General features: G+C 45.0%; 1 long non-coding RNA gene across 1 annotated transcript in view; it reads right to left on the minus strand.

Annotated features, from left to right (window-relative positions):
- Window positions 1-6,122: 6,122 nt before the first annotated feature.
- Window positions 6,123-26,318, minus strand: part of LOC123735914 (uncharacterized) — a 95,364-nt gene continuing 75,168 nt past the window's right edge. The window contains exon 2 of the long non-coding RNA XR_006765817.1: window positions 6,123-6,489. This is a non-coding gene — a long non-coding RNA (uncharacterized lncRNA). The remainder of the gene's footprint in view (window positions 6,490-26,318) is intronic.

A 26,318-nucleotide genomic window follows, 5' to 3' on the forward strand; every position in this document is an offset into this window, starting at 1 on the left:
TAGGCACGTTGTATATCTGAATGAATTGGATAGCTAAAAGTGGAGACTGCTGACGGGAGGAGGGCTCATAATAATGACTGGAATGATATCAAACACATGAAAACATTTTTTATAACATGTGCTTGATACCATTCCATATACTCCATTCTGGCCATTATTATGAGCCATCCTCCCCTCAGCAGCCTCCACTGATAGCTAAGTATAAGCGATATAGTAGCTCCACATGTTCCCCATGTTGCTTATACTTATTCAAGCCTTTTCAGAAGTGCCTAGGAGACATTCCTGGACCAGGTCAGTGTGGCTCTTCATTTATGGCCTGGGACCTCAATGGTATAGTGGGCATGGCTGGATGAATCTCCAAGAGTTTTCACTGCAGGGTTGATGGTTTTGATTGCACACAGCAAGGTAATTACACAACAATTGACACAGGAAGAAATTTCAGTGAGGTTTGATCCGCACTCCTTTTTTGGATTGAACGATTTGAAGTGCAGGTCAGTTGGAGATTTTATATAAGCCTAACTTTGATGGAATGAGCTGTCTGAAGGCCTCACAAGATTCACTCACAGTACCTAAATTCCATTGTTCAGAAAGACTTACATCTCAACCAATATATTTTATGTTGTATCGTTTTAGGAAGCAGGCAGAAGAATTACAGTACAGGAAGGAGACACAAGGGAAAAAATGTGTCTGTCATATTGCCATTTCTCATAAAGCGCCACAGATAACCTTTCATGTTTACCCGCTTCAAACGGCTTAAAGAGATCCTCGCCCTCTCTCTGGCTGCTGCACGGTTTCCCCGGCAACAAGAATATGATAATGTTCCCTTTGACGTGACAGAAGGAATCATCTCACTAACAAACAGAGACAACAGGCACAGGGAGGCCTGGGGGGAAACTGAATTAATGGGCTCATTTTCACACAGAGCCAAAGCAGCAGTCAGCCACCGTCCTCCATCTTCCCATGCGTTCCCCGCTGGCAGGCACACTCATCCTCCCCCAAGGAGCAGCCAGTCTCCATTGGAAAGATAAATAACAGTCAGTGAATGAGCACAGTGGGGAGAGAGAGATCACTGATGACTCGCCCTTCAAGTCGCAGGCATTAGACCAGGCCCCTCTCTGTCTGTCTGCCTGACGTGCCAGCCAGAACCCAAATGAACAAGCTGTGTCGACAGTGTAATATTTTTCCCTTGCTGAAAAATGGCAAATCAATCAGTCATTTGGAATAACAGAGGCACCGGTTTGATTTGTGGAGTATGATCTTCCATTACCACATTAAAGAGACACTGTGAGCCTTGAAGCTCACCCAGGGATGATAAACACTCTTTTAATTTAGGCATTGTTCTAACACAAATTATGAATAATTTGAGCCAACAGCGAATTTTTTACATTTTCAAATAATGCACCTTTCTTTTTTGTCCACAACACTGCTTGTCACAACAATGGGATTGGTGATAAACATGAATTCATTTAGAAAGTAGAAAGAAAGGATAGATGATGGCTCAAATTCAGTCTGGCAAAGGAGAACATGTTAATATGAATATGGTTGTTATGGGTAGATTAAAGAGTAACAAGCATGGGATCATGTACAGCATACACTGAAGATGAACAAGGCAGGGTTGGGGTCAATTCCATTTCAATTCCAGTCATTACAGGAAGTACACTAACATTCCAATTCTCTTCAATGCTTTTCAATGAGGAAACATTAGAATTTGAATTGGAGTTTGGTTCACTTTTTGAATTGAAATAGAATTGACCCCCACCCCTGGAACAAGATGTTCCAGATAGGAGTGAGAAGGTAATCAGCATACCTTGGTGATATACCTGTACTTAATGACAGTTGAGCTGGACTACACCATCGTATCTGATTACAGGATGTCCTCACTGTGGTTGCTGTCTAAAAGGCATTGTCTCTAACCAAACAATGTAAATACTGTTTACTCCTGTCCTGGCCACATTAATCATACATTAAAGTACTATAATGGAGGGCTCAGAGGAGAATGTTACCTCTTCAGACTGGCACGATGTGTCTAAGATGGATGGAAACACTACACATTCATCCAAGAGTGAGAATGCAGAAACCATGTGGCAGGTAGGCAAGGCATTTTATCACAACAGCCACACATTGATTCCAGTACAGTCATGAGGAGACAACTGTGTATTCAATTTGATCTCCCTGACTGGTGTTGAAAAACACTTCAGAAGACATTAACTACAGTTTTGGGATGGAGATAGCAGGGTGTATCCTATCCACCTCCGCTGTGGCTCTTTTTTTCCTTCTCTCTCTCCGCTGGCAAATTGCACCAATTATGCCATCCATCATTCCATCACAGTTTTTGAGGTTGAGTAAATGAATGAGAAAACGACCGTCTCTAGCTCCTGCAGTAAACAACCGCAGTGCTTTGCTTTCCCATCATGTTGCGATGATATGCTGATAGTCTCCTATAAATACATAGATATAATACATACCTGACTAAGAACCCATCCCTGAGGCTTGAAAGATGGATCGCTATGTTTTTTTCCTTTGCAGTGCTTACAGAGAGCATGGCTGTTCGCTAGACCAACCCATGTGACCCGATTTAGTTCTGATGACAGATTAGGTCCCAAATTGGAGTGACTCGTCTGGACAGACGTCTCTGCAGCTGACATTAATACAATACAGTTCTGAAAAGCTCCATAAAAAGTCCCAGTAGGAAGCTTAGTATGGAGAGTAGAAATGTCCAGGTATGATAATGGCGTTGGTGTCCATATAGTATATCCTGCATATCTGACTTGTATCTCTGCAAGTGGTTTAGATTCATTGTCAGGCAAAGAAGCACTGCTTTGGCTATTTCATGCATAAAGGGGATACTATACCTGTACCATTTTGAGTAATCCCCTAGAATTTGACAATTGTTGCAGCTACTATCTTAGTTGGTCAGGTCAAAAGGGGCCAAGACAAATTGGGCCAGTTGAATTTGCCTGGCGATAAAGCCAATTTGTAATGGACACGTCCATAAGGTATAGATCAATGCTTCTGCACAGCTGTGGGATGTTCGGAAACCAATACCCATGATCACGCGGAGCCGGAGGAGTTGTTCACTAGGGTTGGTGCACAGACTCACTTATCTTTGCCTGGCATGTACATCTTTATGCCCTGTTGTTTGGAGGTTTGGCTGACTTGTAGATCTGAGTATCTGCCGCGGACGGTGACGAGCTCAGGCCCGCCCTGGAGGTCAATCAGGTCGGCTCTCCAGCTGCATTCTCCATAACAGGAGAACGTCAGATATAAAAATGCTCTCCCTCTCCATCTTACACACTGACTTGCCTTTGGGGAGCCAGACAGGCAGTTCGTTCAAAGGTTCATGTGCTTCACTTCCTCTGACTGGGCCTGCCTGCGACCTCCTGACTAACTGAAGCTGACGAGCCATGAGCCCCAATGCGGGCTGGGCAGATGAACACTGGAGCTGGCAGGCCACGGCTGCAGACAGGACTTCTGCTCTACTTAACAGCTTTATCAGCCAGTCTTACATCAAGGAATCCGTGGCATACCGAACACACAAGCAATCAAGGGTGTGATGAGGAAATGATGCATTCCACACACAAGACCTTGGGAGGAGGGATTGGATGAGACAGACAGCAGACAGTAACTGACAATCTGTGGTGGGTTTCACAAGTGGTGAACAAGTTTTGTTGTTTTTTACTATGGAAAAAAAATCTTAGGTTTGTTTAGATGTTGGCAGCTTGAGAACAAATTTCAGCCAATTTCAAGGTGATTCAAAATAGCATTCTCAGCCATTTTGAAGACTATGAAGAATTTTAATTGAAGGTACATTGTTCCAAAATGGGGGGGGCGGTTGACGACGGAGTAATGGATGACGCGCCACAAGCCGTTCCTGTGTTGCATTGTTCCCCAGCCACCTCCTACAATTCCTCATTCCACATCCAAGCCTAGGGGGGAGGGATTTCCCCCAATCCCCTTTCCAATCAACCTTCAGCCAACAACACTAAAGACCTGCTGCTACCACTACTAGAGCCCACCCCAATGAATTCCATTTCAATTCATCTACATTCAAACTCAGACATTCAATTGGACATTCAAGTGAATATAATTGAAAAAGACCAACATGAACTAGTTGCTTCTACTTATTGCATATTAGTCAATTTATTGGATTAGAAATAATGTAATAGGAATTGGAACCCCCACTATAAAGCAGGTGGTCGCTGGGTGTCTTTAGCTCGTGAGAGGCCTGGGTGCAGCCCCCCTTATTCATAGCCTCAGGTACAGTCATGTGTCTGTCCTCTCCTATTCAGGGAAGTGGATAACAGAGGGGGGGACGTGTGAAGTAGTTGCAGTAGCATTAGCTTCGGGCAGGGGAGAGAGGGGAAAACTGTTGCTAGGAAGCTGGCGTGACTGAGAACAGGAAGAGAACAGGAAGTGCCGCTGCTGCTCACATTCCATCCTATTAGAGTTCATTCTCCTTTCAGAGAGCAGAGGACCGGGTCCTTTCTCATTATAATGTCTCACACTTGGCCCTTTGTTAACATCATTAGATCTCTGTCATTTTGCGCACGAGGAACACCGTGAGTGATTTAAGTCGTGTTTATTTAAACATGCTTAGTGACATTGCAAATGTTTGAATGTCGGAATAACACAAACAGGGCCTGTGTTTGTGTGAACCGGGTGTCTGTTCTTGTCCAGTGAAAGCCCTGATCTGGTGGGGGAGGAAAGAAGGCCACCCACAGGGCAAGTAGCTGTCATCATTGATTCAGTCAGGCTGAAATTTGGAGAATTCTTGTACAGCCTTGTGGGGGGGGAACTTTTACAAAGGAGAGCGCTTACGCTCTCTGGGTGGCAAAGATGACTGGGAGGATTGGTGCAATTAGGTAGGCTCATGGTAAAGGCTGTTTATGGGAGGGCTGTGGCTTAATCTGCAACTCAAACAAGAGAAAATCTAGGCTAATCAATGGCCAATTACAATGCTAGGCATGGATACACAAACACATTACAACTTGCAATGGGTGTGTGTGAGGTGATGGCAAAGAACCCCCTCGGGCAAGAAAGGGCTTAGTCAAACAACCACTCAAACAAAACATCTTGATGGAAATAACCATACCGCCGAGCAAAAGTGGTTAAAACACAGAAGCACATAATTACTATGCATCGACACAAAAACAAATCAAAACTTGTAAAAACAGCACACGCTTTGAAGAAAATGACAATTGAGTGACTTCTTGAAGGTGAGAATGGTCCAAATCAGACTAAATAAGAGTAATTTAATGGGCTCCAGCGCTGCTGGCTTTCAATGACTGGGCCTCTGTGTGGTCATGATGCTCGTTTGGCACCTTTGTTAATCTCCTATTGAGGTAAAGACGCTCCTGTCACCAAGAGGACACTCAATCCCACCGAGGGCCAGCCTGACATGACTTCAAGAGGCCTGCTTCTGACAGCTATATAATGGAGAGCGAGAACAGGAACTTAATCGCTTGTGGCCAATTGGTCCGTCAGTCACCACGGAATTACATGTTCGGCCTCCACCACCCCATTACATCTGAAAGGAGTGTTTTTTTTTTGGAAAGAGTTATATTTCACAAATGTACAAAAAATGCATGGTGACGGTTGAATGATGGTTGAGTGAGTGAACAAGAGGATGACTGATAGGACAAGAGAGCTTGATGCAATGGTTGACGTTTTAGATTCATTTTCTCGTTTGGATTTCCCCTCTCATTATAGATGGGTTAGCTGACAACGTCATGAGACCATGTCTCCATGGTGTACAAGTCAGTGGGTTGTTGTGATTATGGATGGCCAGATTGCTAGCAAGAATGACAAGAAACTACCATGCAGGCAATCGTAAGTGGCTCGTATTATCTTGTTCTGTTTTGACTGATTTTATGTCAATATGGCAAAAAACAAATAGCTGGCTAGCTAACCAACAACTGTAACAGCGTATTTGAAAGACAAGTGCTCATTGTGCAAAATGTATTTATGTTTTCAATAAACATTGTAGACAAAATATACTATAGTTTACAAGCGGTCAAAAATCTAAGCCAACTCCATCTGTTTTGCCCCATATTTGCAAACGCCTCGGTTTTGTTGCTCAACAACCAACCTGTCTACGGTCAAAATAAAATAAAAGACAGAAATTAAATTTCAACATTGTTTATTGCAGAAAATACAACTGTTCAAGAGTACACAGTATAGAATGTAGAGAACTTGGTAATAACTTTCCTGTGTGGTGAATGTCTGCTTAGTCATCGTCCTTAAACTGTAAATCCCTTGAGAGGATGCCATGTATAGCCAGTGTGTCCATATTTATTTTTTGCTGGAACTCCTGATAAAACACAGTAGTCAGAATATGACCCTCTCTGGATGTTCTCGTCAAACTCTGCCTCTCCTCCAGCTGGTCCACACTCTCTCTTTGCTTTCTCGCTCTCTCTCGCCAACGTCACACGGCCGCCGACGGAACCAGTCCCATCTTCGCACCCCTATGATATTGACTCTCCAGCTTGACTGTGAAAGGGGGAAAGCAGAGAGGAAGGGAGGGGGGAGGAGAGAGGGAAGAGAGGGAGGAAGGAATGAATCAAAACACCATCAAAGGGACAGAATGACCTTTCAGAGAGCTCAAGGCCTGCTGATTAGAGGCGTCCGGGGCAGATGGGAGGGAAAAGGCCAGCGAGGCTGTTTATCCTGCTGCTACCACAGACTAGCCTTCAGCTTTTTGTTCTGGGAACATCTAGTCAAGTCTTTCTAGGCTACATCACACTACACTTTTAACTAGGTCTAATAAGCCCCTGCTTATAGTAGCCATTTGTACAGAACCATTCCTATACGAGGTGGTTTACTTTTAAGCAATATGGCCAATATACTACGGCTAAGGTCTGTTCTTATGCATGACGCAACGAGGAGTGCCTGGATACAGCCCTTAGCCGTGGTATATTGGCCATATACCACAAACCCTCGAGGTGCCTTATTGCTATTATAAACTGATTACCAACGTAATTAGAGCAGTAAAAATACATGTTTTGTCATACCCGTGGTATACGGTCTGATATGCCATGGCTGTCAGCCAATCAGCATACAGGGCTCGAACCACCCAGTTCATAATTAAGAATATATACTGGATGGTTATCTGTTATGTGAATTAAGTTATCAATGTTCTTAAACCGAACTTCAATTAAACTACTCAGCATACCCCACCAGAGTGTGTAAGATTCTGGTTGAATGAAGCAGACGGATAGCCAGCCTAAAAGGGTCAAAACGTTTATTTATGAGAGCTCTGAAAATCCTTACAATGTACAAAGCCTTTTATATTAACACACACACCCACACCAGTAAAGAACTCCACCCCGCTTTAGGCGGCTGTATTTTTCCACAGTACCCAGACCACCTGTCTCCTTATCTTTTGCCAGCCTAGCTGTTCCCAGGCCGTTGTTTCTCTCCCTAACTTAGGGAGACCTCTTCTCCTGTTCCTTTCCCAAGGTCATCTTATCAACTCTGCCCTGCTCATTTTTTGAAATGGTTACAGTGTCTTACTCACACACAGTATTGGAATATAGTTTTTAACCCATTATTATAGCCTTATTTCGAATACATTTCAACCGGTTATAGGGTTTCTGAGTGAAATCATTTAGTCAAACCTTTAATCATATAATTTCCATTACATTATCAGAGTGGGGATCAATTCCTTTGCAGTGGAAAATCAATAAAAATGTTTAAATATTTGATGTGTCCTCACAGGGCGCTAGGCTACTACGGTGACAGCACATTACATTCAAAGGACCATCAATACAGAGCATAGTGTTAACCCAGCTTTACACCACTGACTGACTTCCTAATAGGCTTTATGGACCAGTCAAAGTGGCAAAGAAACCCCCCATACATACACTAACGTGCCTCATAGCCTGCAATGGAGGAGATAAGAGCCTAATAGAAGCTTTCCACAGGTCTTTGACACCATCAATTCAAGACATGTCCAGCAGATCCTGTCCCTTCCTCCATTGCAAACATGAGTCTGATTGCTTTTCTGAAGTATATCTGAGTAGTGAGTACCAGCCTTTTCTCATCCTACCCAACCATTTCAAGTTACAGTCATCCACTAGAAGCTCTCTAAGCAGACTTTCCTCTTTGGGTGATGACAGTGCTCAATATGACTGCTGCTGGCAAGGATAGATTGTACAAAACAGCAGCAGAGTCTTATGTTGAAGTAGGCCTAGTTGTATGACTGGATCATTTGAACAGCCAAGACTTTGACGCCAATCAGGACCGCAGCATAGTCATGATATCTTGTAATCGCAGGTTAAGCAATGTTTACTAGTTAGCTTGTTAACACAAACAAGCTAAGCAGTTGAAAGCCAACCCTGGGCCAGTTGCAGATGGCACGCTGTGCAGAAAACTCTCAAGTTAATCTGCAATGGCAGGCTAGCAGCCAGGTAGCCTAGAGGTTAAGAGCATTGGAGGGTTAGTGTAGTGTTTTAACCCTGGTTCTGTTTCTCTCCAGGTGGGTACAGTCGCTGGTTGGAATCCCCGAGCCAACAAGGTAAAGAAATCTGTCGATGTGCCCTTGAGCGAGGCACTTGACCCTAATTGCTCCTGTAAATTGCTCTGCAAACGAGCGTCTCCTAAATCACTCAAATTGAAATGTAGCCGAAGCTGTTTGACCTAGAAAGCTCTGTGGATATTCAAGCAGCACAACAGGTATCAAGAGTTGGCTGTACGCTGGTCTCTGCTTTGTAGGCCCTCTGGTGACATTAAACTCTTTGCAAGTCTTGAATTAGCATTTGCGTTGCTCTTAATATGGCTATTTCTCAGCAGTACTTATTCATTGCTGTATCGAAGCCATCTGGGAGTTTAGCGCCAACATAGCCCATCCATTTCTTCTTTATTCAACCAGTCACCTGGCTCGACATTTAACATAACCCTACCTACTTATTCTCAAAGCCCTTGCAAAACGTTAATACTGTAGCTAGTGCCAAAATAAGCATCTCTATTCCCCCAACACAGGTCATTCACATCACATAGGCCCCTCAAGCAATCCCTGGCCACTACAAGCCATATTAGGTTAGATCGTCTGTGTGGAAGCAGCAGTTAACAGCTAAACACATTGTAATCTAGCACGGCAGAGCCCAGAAACACTCATACTATTCAGACAGTTAGCACTGAGGTTGGTTATCCAAGGGGCTGAGGTAGGACAAACATGATGTATGTATAACAGGCAGCAGTGGTTGTCACTTCTGTTTGTTTTTCTATCTGTCTCGTCACATTAGAGCTCAACTCCATGCCCTGGTAGTGGCTGTGTAAGCACGGTGTTAAGGAGAAGTGCTGTTTGCTCACCATTTCCAAACTTGCCTCAAATACTGACATGTATTATTTGTGTGTCTCTCTGTTATGCCTGAAGCCAAATCTCCACAGCAAAGGGAGTGCCTCTGGATTCTGGCAACTAGCTAAAAATACAGTGGTTGCCCAAGTGACAATGTTGAGTGCTTGGGAATGTTTATGTCACAGACCAATGCCCTGCACCACACAGAGGACTTTGTTTCTGGGCTGAGTGAAAATAACATTTCCCCTGAAGTTGTGTACGTACTGTACATCTAGCATGAATTCTTGCAGAAAACTTGTGTTCTTGCATAGGCTAATCCAAACCAGGTGACTGGTTTTAACAGAACATGTACACTAGTTTCACTCATACCAAATCAAGAATAGTATTTGACTGCTTCTTTGCCTCAATATAAAATCAACTAGTATTTCCCCCCTAAACGATTTACCATGAAACCCACGGAGCTAAACAACAACAAGCCAGACATGGCAAGCTGATAGTTCACTTGTCAAGTGCGTAATTAAGAGTTAGCGTTTGGCCAGCTTGGCTGATTGTGTCTGGGAAGTGCTAATGCCAGCTCAGTCTAGATCCTCTCTGTTAATGGCTGGAGGGGCTGCTGAGTGGGCTGCTGAGTGGGCTGCTGAGCAACAGCATTTCTGACTGGATGCTGAAAGCGTGACATGGGGAGAAGAGAGAGAGCAAGAGAAAAGGGAGACAGCGATATAGAGACAGAAAGAGAGAGGCTGTCACATCGATCGGTGAGATAATTTCCCATTGATTGCTGGTCTGTTTGGGGGCTGCTGTAGAGAGGTTTATTACCCACACACTACAGCTGGGGAGGCCCAATAATAGGCGCAGTGTGTCTGCAGAGGGCTAGCGCTACATCATCAAGCCTGTAAAATACACCCCTACTTGAGCGCACACACGTTATGTTCTTCTATCCTCATGGGGACCTAAAATGAATTTCCATTTAAATCCTATTTTCCCTAAAACTTAACCCAAACTCACAACCCTGTTTACTCTAATCGTAACCCTGAACCTTAGCTTAAAATAGCCTTTTTCCTTATGGACATAGACTAACCAGTTGATATGTGGCCACACTCCACACCACTATTCTGACCCTATACTATACACACACTGTTCTCATTACAGCCCGATGGGAAGGAGCCCAATACGTTTCTGATAAACATTCACATCCAGCCTCAGGACCCAAGAGATGGAGCCAAGAGGTCTGTCTGTATACTACTACCCTGTAATGGAGGACCATTGACAACCGCACCAATTAAATACAATGGCCTTGAGATGATCATAAACACTGAAAGGAAACACTTCACTGTCGATTGAGGGATAATGGAATAATTCTAGGCGTAAACAAGGAATAATGGATATCCGATATGCCAATCAATGAATCAGCTAGGGAGCTCTTTGTATTCATACCTTGTATTGGAGAATGATAATCCCCATTCACTAAGGTGATTTACGATTGCTATGCAAATATAACCAAAGCTTGATACACTCAGACTACAGGCAATTACTCCACACCAACAGAGGATTGTGATGAGGACGAGGAGAGTAAAATCATACAAATGCATTATGATATTTATTTATTTAACTAGGCAAGTCAGTTAAGAACAAATTCTTATTTACAATGATGGCCTATTAAAAAATAGTCTATATTCTAATGTTGCTTGGGAATACAACCGGGCATGAGAATACCCAGGGTATAAATCTATGTGTAGATGGGGCCTAAAGCCAAGGCATGGGGATGACACTATGGCATCCATCTTGTTTCTGTTGTTTCCAATAGAGCTCGTACTCAGTGAGCATCAAGAGAATCCCTACCTGCCAGACCTAGACTACATCTCCTGGCTCTACACTGACTACTGCAGCCAAGTAGATGTGTACACATCATTCAGCAGGAGGGAGGGGGAAAGAAAGAAACCTGCCTGGATTCTCATCCCAGTGTTAGTCACACCTAATTTACATTCTCTTCCTCAGCCCTGGCTGGTAGATTTACAAGTGGGGGTTGTACTGCTGTGTGAGTCGACTTGCAGGCAGGCAGCTTCACCTTGGAGGATCTCTCTCTCTCTCTCTCTCTCTCTCTCTCTCTCTCTCTCTCTCTCTCTCTCTCTCTCTCTCTCTCTCTCTCTCTCTCTCTCTCTCTCTCTCTCTCTCTCTCTCTCTCTCTCTCTCTCTCTCTCTCTCTCTCTCTCTCTCTCTCTCTCTCTCTCTCTCTCTCTCTCTCTCTCTCTCTCTCTCTCTCTCTCTCTCTCTCTCTCTCTCTCTCTCTCTCTCTCTCTCTCTCTCTCTCTCTCTCTCTCTCTCTCTCTCTCTCTCTCTCTCTCTCTCTCTCTCTCTCTCTCTCTCTCTCTCTCTGTTTCCATAGACACCGAGGGGCTGAAATGGCTGAGTGATTTCTACTGCTGCTGTTGCTGCAGCGCTGCTTTAGTCAGGCACACAACAGGCTAGGCTAACCGGGCCGGCAGCCTGAGTCTGGCAGGTTAGGAAGGGAAGGGCAAATGACAGAGCGTGGGTAGCTAGCGACTGAGGCAGGGTGACAGCATGTTTACGCCGCTGTCCCAAATAGGGGCTGACGCTCCGCCGATCGCACCTGCTGCTGTGCACCTTGCCCAGGGAGTGGGTGGTGGGTTCAGGTGGGTTGGAAAGAGGGGAAGTGAGACAATAATGAGATAGAGAGGAATAGAAAAGTGCTTTGTGGAATCATATTTAACTATTCTCCTGGAGGTTTACCCTGCTACATGGGGGAGCTAAAGCCAATGGAAGTGAATGAGCCGAAACGGAGGGAATCAGTCTGGCTGCCATGTGTGGCGTCCATGTTTCTTCGATGACTTCATCATCGTATTAATCCTGCTTCACAGCATCTCTTTCCAGGAGATTGGCCAGTAAAATGGCACCATGTTCAAATGAGTTGGTTTAAATAATCAAGAAGCATTTCAGAAATCTACTCCTGGATATTTGGCCACTTCCAGAATGGACAGAATGCCCAGAACGGACATATTTAAGGGGGAAAGAGGGAGGGGGAAAAGGAGGGAGCACATTCTGGTCTAATAACTCTATAACCTACTCACATAACATTGACTGGGGGTTTTCCAGTGAAAAAATCTCCCAGTGACAAGGGTCACCCATACTAATGTGCCCCAACCGAGGGAAACAGATTCCTCCTGTGTACATGAGTAATTCCAGTAAGGAGCCAGCTCCCCAGTGGTTCTCAATCACCCTGGGCTCTTACAGTGAGAGCCAGAGTGACTGGTGCAGCAGCGACGCAGTGTGTTAGATACAGTGGGATCGCCTTGTGCTAATGCTGAATCACCACGACCTCGTGTGAAGTAAACGCCCCCAAGGCAATGCTGCTGCAGCGAGGGCTCGCGTCCAGAAGACATTTCATTCCTTTCGCATTAGCTTCCATCATGGCACTCTCGTTAAAGCCTTCCCTGTGGCTCAGTTGGTAGAGCATGGTGTGTGCAACGCCAGGGTTGTGGGTTCGATTCCCACGGGGGGCCAGAACAAAACAACAACAAAAATTGTATGAACTGTATTCACTACTGTAAGTCACTCTGGATAAGAGCGTCTGCGAAATGACTGAAATGAAATGAAAAAACGCAAAGTGCCGTCGCTAAAATCCCCATGTCTCCTCAGGTAGTCAAATGCCTCAGAAACATTGGCCCGGCTATAAAAATCATCAAATCAGCTAAACTGCTGAGGGGGCAACACAAATTCATATTTTGTATTATTTCAATCATAATAAAACATTGATATAACTTGAGTGGCATATCACAATGCCTGTATTAAAGTTGTAAGAATGACATACTGCCCCATCATGGTTGATCAGGACGCTGTGTTTATATTCAACCCTCTTCTAATGGTAAGTGACAATCATTTTGTAATGAATTAAAATAAGTCAAACATTCAATCAAGATTCTTCTATTTTTCTCTGCGTGTTAATAAACCGGTTATAAGAATAGGGTCAGTGGTAAAGTCCTACAGGGACAGCTTTCTTTTGATGTATATTTCACACACCACTGCAAATACAGAGAGCCCAAAGAATCAGCATGACAGGCTTTAGCGATAGGCGTGTGTTTACGCTGGGTTTCTAGACAGAGACTTCGTTCCCCTGCAGCCCCAATGTCAAAGGGACAACATATCAACAGGAACTTCTTTCTAACAGCCAATGAGGGACTCTGAAAAAGTCAATACTGCTGGTTATTAAAAAATTGTTCCTATAAAGAAGCCTGTTGACTGCCCACATCTAATTAGAATGGAAATGTAGCGTGGGCTTTGAATGGATCACTGGGGACAGACATTGGCATTTAGATGACATTGTGTCGGGACTAGATTACTGATGACACAGTATTTTGGGGAGATAGCTTATTTCAGAGGCTTTGATGATAAGACTAATTGTATCTCTGCATTGGCGGTAAGGGGCTGTCATTGTTCGATCATTGGGGATTTGGAGAGGGGTTATACACATGCACACATGTACAAACACACACACACACACACACACACACACACACACACACACACACACACACACACACACACCAACCTTCAGAACGCGTGTGTGTGTGTAGACCAATTCTCTTGCCTATACATCACAGTTTCTTTTGAGAGAAACAATCAAATCCTTTATCAGGGGCATAAGTCAAGAACAGAACAGTGAAGACCAAACAGACAAACAGAGAGTCTCAGAGAGAGAGAGTCTCAGAGAGAGAGAGATTCCGAGAGAGAGAGAGAAGAGTCTCAGGGAGTCTCAGAGAGAGAGAGAGTCTCAGAGAGAGAGAGTTTCCGAGAGAGAGAGAGAGAGTCTCAGAGAGAGAGACAGTCTCAGAGAGAGAGAGTTTCCGAGAGAGAGAGAGAGAGTCTCAGAGAGAGACACACTCAGAGGTAGAGAGAGCCTCAGAGAGAGAGAGAGAGGGAGTCTCAGAGAGAGGGAGTCTCAGAGAGAGAGAGTCTCAGAGAGAGAGAGAAAGAGTGAGTCTCAGAGAGCAAGAAGAGAGGGAAGAAAGGGGAGAGAGAAGGAGAAAGAGAGAAGAGAGAGGGGAGAGAGGTAAAGAGAGCGGAGAGAGATAGGGAGAGAGGTAGAGAGAGCGGAGAGAGATAGGGAGAGAGGTAGAGAGAGCGGAGAGAGATAGGGAGAGGGGTAGAGAGAGAGATAGGGAGAGAGATAGGGAGAGGGATAGGGAGAGGGGTAGGGAGAGAGATAGGGAGAGAGATAGGGAGAGGGGTAGAGAGAGAGATAGGGAGAGAGATAGGGAGAGGGGTAGAGAGAGAGATAGGGAGAGAGATAGGGAGAGGGGTAGAGAGAGAGATAGGGAGAGAGATAGAGAGAGATAGGGAGAGAGATAGGGAGAAAGATAGGGAGAGAGATAGGGAGAGAGATAGGGAGAGAGATAGGGAGAGAGATAGGGAGAGAGATAGGGAGAGAGATAGGGAGAGAGGTAGAGAGAGAGATAGGGAGAGAGATAGGGAGAGGGGTAGAGAGAGCAGAGGGGGAATACGTTTATGCTGATCTAGTGCTCCGCATTCTGAGGAGGCTGCATTTGCATATCAGTGCAGCGGAGCAGAGGGAGAAATGTGTCAGCGTTGACAGCAAGCTGAATATCTTAAACCTTCTCTGACACCCCTGCAGGCGCTCTCTCAGGCTCCCTCTGACACACACACACACACACACACACACACACACACACACACACACACACACACACACACACACACACACACACACACACACACACACACACACACACACACACACACACACACACACACACACACACACACACACACCAGACATCAGGTGGGAGTATTGCTGTGTTCCCACGTGAGTGTGTACAGTAGCGTTTGTTTAACGGTCAGCTCAAGTGCAAGGCTCATCTCTGGGGAAAAGCCCCAGTGAAGTGCCTCCATGCACACGGAGACATCTGTGTGTGTGTGTGTGTGTGTGTGAAACTGAGAGAGTAAGCTAGACATACACAAGAGAAACATTATGTAGTCAGGATCTAAATCCCTACAGTAGCTTATTCCCCTCTATAGCTTGGTTTATAAATATAACATGACTTTTTACCTACATGGGGATGAATATTTGGGTTGCTCCACTACCACAACAAAACTATTAATAGATATATACACTGTTGTTATGACATGCACACATGGCTTTAAAAGGACCAATGGTGAGGAGAAAGAGGAGCAATGCTTTGTATCCAACACCAGCCCCAGTTCATGTTAACTCAGCAACCATTCTCCATACAGAGCCTCTGTGTTCCCACTCTGGTGAGAGTACTGTAGGAGCACTCCACTGCTAGCTAAACAATGTCCAATGTCCCCTATCTAAGCATCTTATCTATTCAATCCCATTATATTCATCTGACTGCCATTTCTCAAATGACTCTTACAGCTCTCACATTGTTTGTTACCCATTTGAGCTATGAAAACGTTGGTAATTGAAATGTCCGTCAAATGACGTTGGCCATTGTGTTGGCGAGATGTTGTTGGCTACAGAACATGGAATTTTGACAGTTATAAGCAGACACAGGGGAATGTGTTTTTCTGACAGTCACACCGCAGGATATTCTATCTCCTCTGAGCTGTCTAATATGACGTCAGAGACTTCATTCTTCGGTTGGACGAGCTGTGTTTTAGAGCAACACTTTCTCTGAGCCTCGTCAACGCCTTAAAAAACACACTTCTGACATCATTTAATAGCCATATTTATGACTAGAAATGTCTGGATTTTCTTCTGACAAGTCTTTTACAGTTCAGTAGCTTGCCATTTTTAAAGGAGTCAATGGTATTTGCGAATGTGACATTGCTGCTAACAGGAAGATCAAGTGGTCTGGTTAAGTAGTCCATTTAGCCCAAGGTTATGTTAGCCCAAGTTTATGTTAGCCCAAGGTTATGTTAGCCCAAGTTTATGTTAGCCCAAGGTTATGTTAGCCCAAGGTTATGTTAGCCCAAGGTTATGTTAGCCCAAGGTTACGATGCAGTCTCCAGGGGCTGTGAATGTCCATGTCAATCTTCAGAGTGGGGAGTGCAGTGTTGATGGGCCTGCCAATCTCTATTCAGGGTACTGATAGGTGGGAGAGGGCAGTGTGTGTAAAGAGGGGGGGAGGAAGTGGTTAACACCGCGGCCAGGCTCCTCGGCATGCTGGAGGCACGATGACATTGATCTGCCAGGCCCATTCCATCCCTCTCCATGAAGAGGTAACTGGATTGTTAATAAAAATGGAAATTGAGCCATGCTGCTATCACTCACACACACACACACACACACACACACACACACACACACACACACACACACACACACACACACACACACACACACACACTACCAGCAGCTATCGTCTCACCTTCCCCGCCCGACCTTCCTCACCCCTACCTCCCACAGAGCTGTCCTGGTGACATTTAAACGACGGGACCAATTCAAAGCCTACCACCTCCCTATGTCCTCCCCTAGATACTACTACATTCCTCTGTTCCTCAGGCAGCAAACTAACACATCAAATGCCTGCATGGCTATGAAATGAATAGGGAGAGGTGGGGGGAGGGGAAGAGGAAACCGACAGGGGGTAATAAAGCCCCTTCTGATTAACGGTTTGCTGTTATGTTTCCTATTGAAACACTTAAGAGGGTTAACAATTAAATGCAGGCTTTGGTGGGGGGTTGATAATTATGGAAAACGTGTCACAACACACAACTAGCGCCCTCATATTCCTGTTTGGCAAAGCATTACTTCCCGTCACACAAATCAGTAGGAACTGAAGCCGTAGGAATTCTTTCTTGACAACCAAAATGACCTTTTCAGATCGTGCTATTTCAAAACGTTTCCCCCCCTACTTAACGTGATACTGGTAACCTCATCACTACATCACACTGGCCATCACCCCAAGAAATGGGAGCAGCAGAAGCGAGCGGTCGGACTGAGGACGCTTCATTTCAAAAAAGCAAGCGGCGTAATACTAAATCAATCTGACCCACCCCACCAGCCAGCTCCCCGTCGCTATTCCTTAGCAACAGAGCAGACTTACCCACCGGCCAGCTCCCCGTCACTATTCCTTAGCAACAGAGCAGACTTACCCACTGGCCAGCTCCCCGTCGCTATTCCTTAGTAACAGAGCAGACTTACCCACCGGCCAGCTCCCCGTCGCTATTCCTTAGCAACAACGCAGACTTACCCACCGGCCAGTTCCCCGTCGCTATTCCTTAGTAACAGAGCAGACTTACCCACCGGCCAGCTCCCCGTCGCTATTCCTTAGCAACAACGCAGACTTACCCACCGGCCAGCTCCCCGTCGCTATTCCTTAGTAACAGAGCAGACTTACCCACCGGCCAGCTCCCCGTCGCTATTCCTTAGCAACAACGCAGATTTACCCACCGGCCAGCTCCCCGTCACTATTCCTTAGCAACAGAGCAGACTTACCCACCGGCCAGCTCCCCGTCACTATTCCTTAGCAACAGAGCAGACTTACCCACCGGCCAGCTCCCCGTCGCTATTCCTTAGCAACAACGCAGACTTACCCACCGGCCAGCTCCCCGTCGCTATTCCTTAGTAACAGAGCAGACTTACCCACCGGCCAGCTCCCCGTCGCTATTCCTTAGCAACAACGCAGACTTACCCACCGACCAGCTCCCCGTCGCTATTCCTTAGTAACAGAGCAGACTTACCCACCGGCCAGCTCCCCGTCGCTATTCCTTAGCAACAATGCAGATTTACCCACCGGCCAGCTCCCCGTCGCTATTCCTTAGCAACAGAGCAGACTTACCCACCGGCCAGCTCCCCGTCACTATTCCTTAGCAACAACGCAGACTTACCCACTGGCCAGCTCCCCGTCACTATTCCTTAGCAACAGAGCAGACTTACCCACCGGCCAGCTCCCTGTCGCTATTCCTTAGTAACAGAGCAGACTTACCCACCGGCCAGCTCCCCGTCGCTATTCCTTAGCAACAACGCAGACTTACCCACCGGCCAGCTCCCCGTCGCTATTCCTTAGCAACAATGCAGACTTACCCACCGGCTAGCTCCCCGTCACTATTCCTTAGCAACAGAGCAGACTTACCCACCGGCCAGCTCCCCGTCACTATTCCTTAGCAACAGAGCAGACTTACCCACCGGCCAGCTCCCCGTCACTATTCCTTAGCAACAGAGCAGACTTACCCACCGGCCAGCTCCCCGTCGCTATTCCTTAGCAACAGAGCAGACTTACCCACCGACCAGCTCCCCGTCACTATTCCTTAGCAACAGAGCAGACTTACCCACCGGCCAGCTCCCCGTCGCTATTCCTTAGCAACAGAGCAGACTTACCCACCGGCCAGCTCCCCGTCGCTATTCCTTAGCAACAGAGCAGACTTACCCACCGGCCAGCTCCCCGTCACTATTCCTTAGCAACAACGCAGACTTACCCACCGGCCAGCTCCCGTCGTATTCCTAGCAACAATGCAGACTTACCCACCGGCCAGCTCCCCGTCACTATTCCTTAGCAACAGAGCAGACTTACCCACCGGCCAGCTCCCCGTCGCTATTCCTTAGCAACAGAGCAGACTTACCCACCGGCCAGCTCCCCGTCGCTATTCCTTAGCAACAGAGCAGACTTACCCACCGGCCAGCTCCCCGTCGCTATTCCTTAGCAACAGAGCAGACTTACCCACCGGCCAGCTCCCCGTCACTATTCCTTAGCAACAGAGCAGACTTACCCACCCGCCATCAGCAGCTATTGATTTCTTTTAGGAAAAGGTGGGGTATCTAAAATGGTCCAAATGTTCAGAATGTTATTTTATGGAGCTCTTTGGGGCTAACAGCAGGTCTGAGCCAGAGATTGATTAGTTCTACTGGACACAGTGTGACCTCCAAAAGATAAGAAGCAATTATGGCTCTCTGAGAGGCTTTTCCAGCAGCGGTGCTTCAGCACTGCCAATGGGCCATGGTTTTAAATGGATAATTAACGTTGTGTATTGTATCGCTGGCTTCTCTGTGTGAGAGCTCTGCTTGACACTCGTGTGTGTGTGTGTGTGTGTGTGTGTGTGTGTGTGTGTGTGTGTGTGTACTGCCTACATGATGGAAGCCCCATTCTTCATCACTGATACATTGCTAATAAGATCAGAGGAGTCAATGTCTGAATATCTACATGGTCCAATTTCAGAGCTCGTTACACTTTCATTAGTTTGTACACGTCAGAGGGGTGTATAAACATTACAGCATGGAGCTCCCTCAAATACAATAATGGAATATGGTTTATTATAAACTGGTTCTAGCCCTGAATGCTGATTGGCTGACAGCCATGGTATATAAGACCGTATACCACGGGTATGACAAAACATGTATTTTTACTGCTCTAATTACATTGGTAACCAGTTTATAATAGCTTTTAAATAACTATAATGTAAGATTTAATTAAGCAATAAAGCACCTCGGGGGTTTGTGGTATATGGCCAATATACCACGGCTAAGGGCTGTATCCAGGCATTCCTCATTGCGTCATGCGTAAGAACAGCCCTTAGCCGTAGTATATTGGCCATATACCACACCCCCTCGTGCCTTATTGCTTAACTAAATCTTACATTCTAACAGTGATCGATTGTGTCAGAGATCAACCTGCAAAGCCAGGCACAGAGAGTTATTTAAAAGCCTCTCTTGTTCAGTGAGTGGACCACAGTACGGGCAGAACTTCTCTACCAGAACCACCTGTGTATAATGCATAGTGAATTAATTTATAGTACCTTCTATCACCCAGTAGTAGTGCATGAGAAGACTGGCTAACAGCCCACAGCTCCTTTGAACAGCCCTTATGCTACAGATGCATTCAGAATTAATCACATACAGACATTAGGCATCAAAAACATACCATCATAAAAGGCCCTTATGAAAGCCTGAATAAATGCATCAATGGTTATAATGCATAAGACTCATATATTTTTTTTTGAATGTGGCTCTAAAAACCTGATTGGTTCTCTGTAGCTCAGTTAGTAGAGCCCGGTCCTCTGTAGCTCAGTTAGTAGAGCACGACCCTCTGTAGCTCAGTTAGTAGAGCCCGGTCCTCTGTAGCTCAGTTAGTAGAGCACGGTCCCCTGTAGCTCAGTTAGTAGAGCACGGTCCTCTGTAGCTCAGTTAGTAGAGCACGGTCCCCTGTAGCTCAGTTAGTAGAGCACGGTCCCCTGTAGCTCAGTTAGTAGAGCACGGTCCCCTGTAGCTCAGTTAGTAGAGCACGGTCCTCTGTAGCTCAGTTAGTAGAACACGGTCCTCTGTAGCTCAGTTAGTAGAGCACGGTCCTCTGTAGCTCAGTTAGTAGAGCCCGGTCCTCTGTAGCTCAGTTAGTAGAGCCCGGTCCTCTGTAGCTCAGTTAGTAGAGCCCGGTCCTCTGTAGCTCAGTTAGTAGAGCCCGGTCCTCTGTAGCTCAGTTAGTAGAGCCCGGTCCTCTGTAGCTCAGTTAGTAGAGCACGGTCCTCTGTAGCTCAGTTAGTAGAGCCCGGTCCTCTGTAGCTCAGTTAGTAGAGCCCGGTCCTCTGTAGCTCAGTTAGTAGAGCACGGTCCTCTGTAGCTCAGTTAGTAGAACACGGTCCTCTGTAGCTCAGTTAGTAGAGCACGGCCCCCTGTAGCTCAGTTAGTAGAGCACGGTCCTCTGTAGCTCAGTTAGTAGAACATGGCGATTGCAACGCCAGGATAGTGGGTTTGATTCCCGGGAACACCTGTATGTAAAGTATGCACGCATGACTAAGTGTCATTGGATAAAAGTGTCTGCTAAACGTCATATTATATTCTGTCAGGAGAGAGAGCTTCCTGGTGCAGGAGAGGGGCTTGTCTGTTCACCAGGGGTTCCATAGGCTCCCATGTAAAGTGGGTCAACCCTGCTCCTCCAGAGCTTAACGAGCAGCCAGAGGATTTAAGACGGCGTGCTCCATAATTATGAAGAGTGAGGTTGGTGTGGGCTGATTGGGGAACATTTTAAATGTAGAGCCTAGCTGAAGACCAAATTCCAAAACAATATAAAGGACTGTCAGCATCAGTAGCAACATCATTTTACAGTCATGGTAATCAGGTTATTTGCAAGCCTGGGGGCGTTAAGTAGCTCATTTAGCCCACTGTAAGAGAGGCTCAGCTGGGACTGACACTTGCGTACATAGTATTCCGGAAGCTCAGTTGCTCTAAGGTGGTGTGTGAAGAAGAACAAACCGGTGACGCAAGGCAGAGGGCGGCCAACACAGTTAGCTAGGTAGCTAGCAACGTAAAACTTCAGAGGGCAACCCCAAGGGACCTGCCTGCCACATGTCAGAAACGTTTAGAGTGTGGCACGTGGTACTGTATATGGTCTACAAAAAGAAGCCGACATCCGTCTACAAACACGGACTTTGCAGGCTAACATTATGTGGTGAAAAAGCATGTAAGGAAGTATCATGCAGGAGGAGGAAACAGATGGGAGGTACTGTATCGCTGTGGCAATTTCAGTTGGTTGGTTAATTGTTTTTGCTTGATGCAGCAAAAACAGGCTGAGGCAGAACATATGCTTGAGAGTTAACTGGTTCGCTCCATAAGCCTGCTTAATCAACGTTGACCCCAAGGTCAATCTGCTGTTACTTGTCTACTCAGCTGGTTCTGGACTGGTTTTGGTTTGAAGCAAACAGTCGGATTGTGTACAATATCTTCCGTAAGCCAATTACCGTCTTTAAACAAGTCATACTGGGGGGACACAAACGTCAGCTTACCATAGTACTACAGTAGGGCTGGGACCAGACCAGTATCGAGATACTCCTTAGTATCGTGGCAAGCAAACAAACCCCAAAGCGGATTTAAGTTCTTTAGGAAAACAGCCCTAATGTTGAAAACAAACATCATTATGTTGCCAGAGTCAGATTTATTTCTTTATTTTCCAAGCTATAGGACACAATATTTTACATACAGCATGTTTTTAAAGGACCAAAGAGGTTGATCTTCGTGTTTTCATTTTTGCCATGGAAACAATAGAGCGTTACTAGTATCGTCCCGGCCCTACATAATAGAATGCAATATGTCAATGCATTAACTACTTGACAAGATCCACCCAACATACAGCCAATGACCAAATCACTCAATATGAACATTAGCCTAAACATTCCATGCCTAAGTACTAAATAAGTGCTGGTGGGATCACGTGCCTGGTGTCTGACATGAGATGGAAGATTCTCAACCATCAGTTTGAAGTGATGATCCACCAATTTGCATTTTTAAAACTTGAAATATTAAAATATATCTAACCCTGCACTTACCTCCTCCTATTAGCGCCGACTTTGCTGATAACTACTTTATTGAGGGAAAATGTAGCTGATGATATGTGATGTGTGGTTGTCTCACCTAGCCATCTTCACATCAATACAGCAACTGTAAGTTGCTCTGGACAAAAACGTCTGCTAAATGACTAAAATGTCATAACACTAAAGATAATTGATTACTAAAAACAAATGATGGATTTATAAAGAATAGAGCCAATTTATAATGTGAAAGAACATTTTTCTTAATATTGTTTAATTTATCAGGAATGTGACGATACCAGTGTAGCCAAAAAAATTCCATGGGAAAAATGAAAACATGAAGCAGATCAAACTCTTTAGTCCTTTAAAAACCTGTTGTATGTAACATATTGTGAGCTATAGATAGAAAATAAATACATGTGACTCAGGGCTGTTTTCCTAAAGAAGTTAAATCCGCTTTGTGTTTTGTTTCCTTGCCATGATACTAACAAGCATCGTGATACTGGTATAGTCCCGGTCGTAATAAATATGTCTGCTGAAAAATCAGGGAGGAGGAATCCAGTAATGAGTGAGATGAATGTTCATGGCACAGAGGAAATGCATGCCATTAATAATAAAACATAGGCTGCAGGATTATTATAATCCCCCAGCCACCTTTCCAAATAAACCATTTATTGAAACATTAAGAGTTGTCTTCAGTCTTCTCAGCCGACTTCAAATACAAAGGTGTGGGCTATAACTCTTTGTGAGGAATTTGAAGCAGATTCCAAAGCCACAACTATTTTGAGTTCACCAGAGACATATCTTATATAACCAGTTCCACCTGTTTTACATCCACTTTTCCCAAGAACAAATATCCCTTTTTGACAACTGAAATTCAATGGATACATTCATTATTAGATTGTTCCAGCTTCCTCTATTACTTTAAATTCCTTGACTTTTAACAAAGTTCATACAACGGAAATACTCTGAACTCTTATGACTCATATCTCTTTATTACTGCCATTTGTCTTTAAAACTCACCTTGCCTTCTCTAAAATCCCTCTGTCTTCAGTTCTCTCTCTAATCTATTCCCATGTACTGTACACCAGTCTTGGTAGCACTCTAACGTTGGAAGAACACACTGCAAACTAGGAAATTGTTGCACACGGTATGATTTGTAGGTTATCTACACCCTTAGAAAAAAGGGTTTGAAATGGGTTCCTGAGGCTGTCCTCATAGGAGAACCCTTTTTGATTGCAGGTTGAACCCTCTTTGGTTCCAGGCAGAACCCATTTGGGTTCTATGTACAATACTCTGTGGAGAGGGTTCTACATGGAATCCAAAAGTGTTCTACCTCAAAGGGTTATATCTGGAAACAAAATGGGTTCTTCAAAGGGTTCTCCTATGGGGACAGCCCAATAACCCTTTTTGGTTGTAGATAGCACTTGTTGTTCTTAGAGTGTAGCAACAAGCCTGCTTCAGAAAGCTAGCTCTTGTCTACAAGTCACATCAATGGAGGTTTATGTGTTAGTTACTGTAGGGTAAGCAAACAAATTCACACAGTCCGCAGCTTTTTAAAGACCCCCCAAAATGATCTTTCTTCATGTATTCACAGATCTTACCTGATAGTATGGGTGAAAGCAGGTATTCCTCTATGTAGCTTTCACCATTCCAATAATGTTGGATCAGTGATTGCTTCAAGGAAGGCAGGAAGAAAGGAAGCACGTACCAGATCACTTGCGGTAAGTAACAGTTACAATTGTTAGACGTTCGCTGCATAGCTAATTGCTAGCTTAAAGCTAGAATCCTTAATTGAAACAATAACAAAGCGTGCTCTGTACCCCTTGTTTTTTCTAAAAAGCTAAGGGATGGGGCTGGAGAAATGTAACCACTCTCAAATTAATAGACAGAGCTATGGATGCAAGGACTGACCATCCACGATACCAAATGTATAGTTTTAACCATGTTTAGAAGCTGTACATTGTTCGTTTGCATTTACGTTGTTTACAAACATTGGCGTAAAACAAGTTTATATATTGGATTATGATGGGGTAAGACAGTTGAACTAAGCTCATGAGGCATTTACTGTACATGTTATAGTCTTCAAGAATCAATGAGTATATATCATTCATTTATAAGTCCAAAAGAGGATGTAGCAACCAAGGATTCTAGCTTTAAAAGATGTTAGCATAGCCATAAAGTGAGGAAAGGGGTGTTGTTTCTCCACCTCAGGCCAACTCAGGATGCATGGCACAAAGACAGCTTGCTGGCCCAACGTGGAGGGGGGTGTGGGGGTGGAGCCAGACGAGGGATTATCCTGCTCAGGTCCCTGATCCTGGGCTAAGTTGGTTAGAACAGACATTAGCAGAGATAACATGTTGGTCAGAACAATGCAACAACTAGCCTAACGCCACAAGTGTAAAGTAGAACTAAAGAGTCTTTAGGGCTAAAGTTGATATATTCGTTTATATGATGAAACTTTGGTGACAAGTTGTGCTACTTAATAGTATAATAATAATAATAATAATAATAATAATGGAATAATCTGGGAAAGGAAAGTAGATGCTATAGTAGTATAATATGTTATTTAGCAGATGCTTTTCTTCAAGGCAACTTACAGTCATGCATGCATACATTTGTACATATGGGTGGCCCCAGCGGGAATCCAACTCAAGACCATTGGCATGGTAAGTGCCATGCTCTACCGACTGAGATAGTATATGCATGCATATCCATATAATTAAAAAAGAAGTGGGTGACTACAGACTACAAGCAAAAGGATTACTTGAATAAATTCTTCCCATTAGCAAAACAGTGAAGCTAATAACATAAGGTTGAAGCTAAACACCTGCAGTGAGGCTAGCTGACATCATGCCAGTCTCTCTCCATAGATCTATGAAGTCATTTGTAACAGATGTAGCTTACTACCTGGGGCCAACTTTGCTCACAGTTACGCATTAATCAGTTTACTTAGTCGTTGCTTTAGCTCTTGTCACGGCATTCTTTTCATTGGCCTTAGCTGTGGCGAGCTAAACAACAGGAACTACTTAGCGAAAGCTGCCTGCAGGTGGAACTGGTTTGAAATAGAGCCACAACGTCTTTGACATCTCCCTCCCTCATCGCTGACTCAGTGGAGAACCCCTCTGGGTTCTTACATTTTGTTCTGACAAGTCAAGACGAAGGAGATTATTTTCAGATGCACAGGCTGGTGAGCTGTACATCTCTGCAATGTGAACTGTCAAAATGGAGGGAAAAGATGTGATATTTCCCAGTGATTACGGTCTCGATCGGCGGCTATATCTCTGGTGTGAAAAACTGTGTGGGATACTAAACTGGGACATGAGATCTGTTGGAAGACACACAACCCAGTCGAGATTCAGAGGAAAGCTTTGCTGGTTCCAGTTAATTAGCGATAGGGAATGCCAGAAACATTGGCCTAATTGCTGGGGGCTTATAATAATAATTAGGTGCTTATTTTGTCCTATTTCACACATGTACATATACAGGCAGGTGTGAAATGGAAATGTGTTTTTGTGCATATCCAACTCCCCCCGAGACACCCTTGGAGAGTGGGGTCACGGCCAGGGTCTGCCAATATCAACGGCGACCCTGGTGCTCGGGGATTCGAACTAGCAACCTTTCGGTTACTGGCCCAACGCTCTAACTGCTAGGCTACCTGCCGCCCTTACAAATGGAATTACAAACCTATCCAAGAGCTTGGACAGATCAGCACATCTCCTAGACTACCAGAGAGAGTTATGGCTAGTGGCTGGGCATGTGCTCACAGTGAGAGTGGGCAAAGTGCAGC

The sequence above is a fragment of the Salmo salar genome, unplaced genomic scaffold (assembly GCF_905237065.1).
Source record: "Salmo salar unplaced genomic scaffold, Ssal_v3.1, whole genome shotgun sequence".
In the NCBI taxonomy this organism is placed as follows: domain Eukaryota; kingdom Metazoa; phylum Chordata; class Actinopteri; order Salmoniformes; family Salmonidae; genus Salmo; species Salmo salar.